Source organism: Chrysochloris asiatica, unplaced genomic scaffold, assembly GCF_000296735.1.
Source record: "Chrysochloris asiatica unplaced genomic scaffold, ChrAsi1.0 scaffold00017, whole genome shotgun sequence".
Taxonomy (NCBI): Eukaryota; Metazoa; Chordata; class Mammalia; order Afrosoricida; family Chrysochloridae; genus Chrysochloris; species Chrysochloris asiatica.
In genome coordinates this window covers 5822194-5824719 of record NW_006408535.1, presented here as the reverse complement: position 1 = coordinate 5824719, position 2526 = coordinate 5822194, and positions in this window count along the sequence as shown.

Below are 2526 nucleotides of genomic sequence, written 5' to 3'. Positions count from 1 at the left end.
CATCTTTCTCCCGCGGAGCGGCTGGTAGTTTCGAACCGCTGACCTTAAGGTTCACAGCCCGATTCGTAACCACTACGCTACCAGAGCTCCTTGTTGTTGTTATTAGGTACCATCAAGTCAGTTCCTATTCATAGCGACCCTGTATAGATTTTCCAATAAGTTGCTAGTGAGTTTGAGGCACTGACTTTGCAGTTCAAACCAACGTGAGGTCTTGTGCTTATTCTATGGCATCACACCAGGCAGTAAATAGCAATAATAGGGTTTGACTTTAGCTTTTTGACTCCCATGTCCAGTGCTCTTTTACTACATAAAAATCCAGGGAGATAAAATATACTCACCTACTTAGCAACAAAACTCCTGGTGTGGTGTTCTGCAATAAAAAGCACTGGACTGCAAGGTTGGTTTGAACCTCAAGATTGGTGGTTCAAACTCACCAGCTGCTCCCTTGGAAACTGTATACAGAAGCACTGTGAGTTGGAACCAATTCCATAGCACTTAACAACAAAATCTTAGTAACTGGGGCTTCACAAAACTTCTAAATAAATTCAAGCTCTATGCAATAGAAGATACAGAACAAAGTCTACTGCCTGAAGATGTAGGTTCAGGTTTCAGCTCTGCCATTAACTCTTTAGGGGGGCCTTGGATGAGTAATTAAGCCTTGTTAAGTGTCATTGCCTTACCCTCTTGTGAAGATAAAATTAAGTGATGTAATGAAGTCATTGATAAAATTAAGGTGCTCTCTGACACTGTCACATTCATTGCAATTTGCTAATATAATATTTTCTAAAGCACATTTTAATTTCAGAGAGTTTTCATGATATGGTGCTATAGGATAAGCAATAGATTGCTAACTTCAAGGTCAGTAGTTCAAACCCACCAGCCACTCTTGGAAACCCTATACAGTGAAGCTATGAGTTGGAACCAATTCAAGGGGCAAACAACAGCAACATCAATGAAAATATTTAAGGAAAACTTTATATAGCTGATTGGAGGTAGGATAATCAACGTTCACAAAAAATGGAATTAAAAGATGCTGACAAATGTCCTCAAACTTCTTGAAGCCCCCTCATAGGATTATTTTGCTATGAACTATTTACAGTGTGCATCGAACTATTTGTTGTTAGTGGCCATTGAGTTGATTCTATTGGTGATTCAGTGACTGCAGAGTAGAATGGCTTCAGAGGGTTCTCAAGGCTCTAGTCCTTTCCGGAAGTAGATCAGGCTTGACTTCTGAGGCACCTGGGGTTGGGTATGGACAACCAAACTTTTGTCCAGTAGTCAAGTGCTTTATTGTGTGTTTCAGGGATCCTGATTCAATTTAAAGGGCATGATTTATTTGGAGTCCTGGTGTGGTGCTGTAGGATAAGCACCAGACTGCTAGCTGCAAGGTGAATGGCTCAAACCCATCAGTAGAGCCTCTGACACTCTATACAGAGTTGCTGTAAGTCAGAACTGACTCGAGGGTACTTACTTTATCTCTGAGTTTATTGGAATCCATTTAAGACATATTGTATTACTGTCAGGTATGTTTTTTAAAAATTTGCAAAAAAGTTACTCCTTTCCTCCTTCTAACAAGTTCTTTAAGACATTATGTACTTTTAAAAGAATCTGCTTTCTTCTTAACTTCTCAAACGCTTGTAATAAAGTGTTTTTCCTGAGCATCATTTGGGTACTTTAGTTGCCTGAAGCAGTCAATGTAGTTTTAAAAGTGCTGATTAGGGAATATCCTGCTAATTGCTTTTGATCTACCTTAAAGAGATCAATTAGCAACAACTCAAATTTTGGCTTTGGGGATATGAACATTCTCATGACCAAACTTGAGTCTTTGGTCCTGAAAGTTTATCATAAAGAAATTGATGCTTCAAATCTCTTGAGTATATTTGAAGAACTAGACTGATGTTTTCCTCAGATCTTTTTTTCTGTTAACACACAGTATAGCATTTCTTTGAGAAGGGTGAGGTTTCACAAGTGTTTAGAATTAGTACTTATGGGAATCTAAACTGATGATTAATAGTTGAGCATCATTTTAAAAAAGTATGGCTGAAGGCAGAAAATAAAGTGCTGATTGGTTCATTAAGCAATTCAATCCCAAACTGTAAAAAGTTTAAATTTAATCCTGCCAGAAGCCTGACTGATCCTATCATAAATGCTTTTCATGAACCTTCCACTTAAACCTGGTCTTATGCTTTTATTAATCTAACAATAATTCAAAGTGACACTCATATAGTAGTACAAATCTATAGGATGGATGTCATAAAACTTATGCCGTTACAAAACCATGGGTAATTATATAAAAATGCAGTTCCTCTTAGTAAGGTATGTGTCTCTGAGTGCTTCTGCTTTGGTTGAACAGATGTGTTCACCATAACGCTGTCTCCATGCGTTAGTATGCCTGAAGGAAAAGAGAGAAAAAGTTCTGGATTATGGAATGTCTTTTTTTTGCAAAATTTAGGGAACAATTTAGCAAAGAACTGTATTTCTGGTGCTTTTATTCTCTAGTAGTATTCCTCTTCTGTGTTGCTGCAT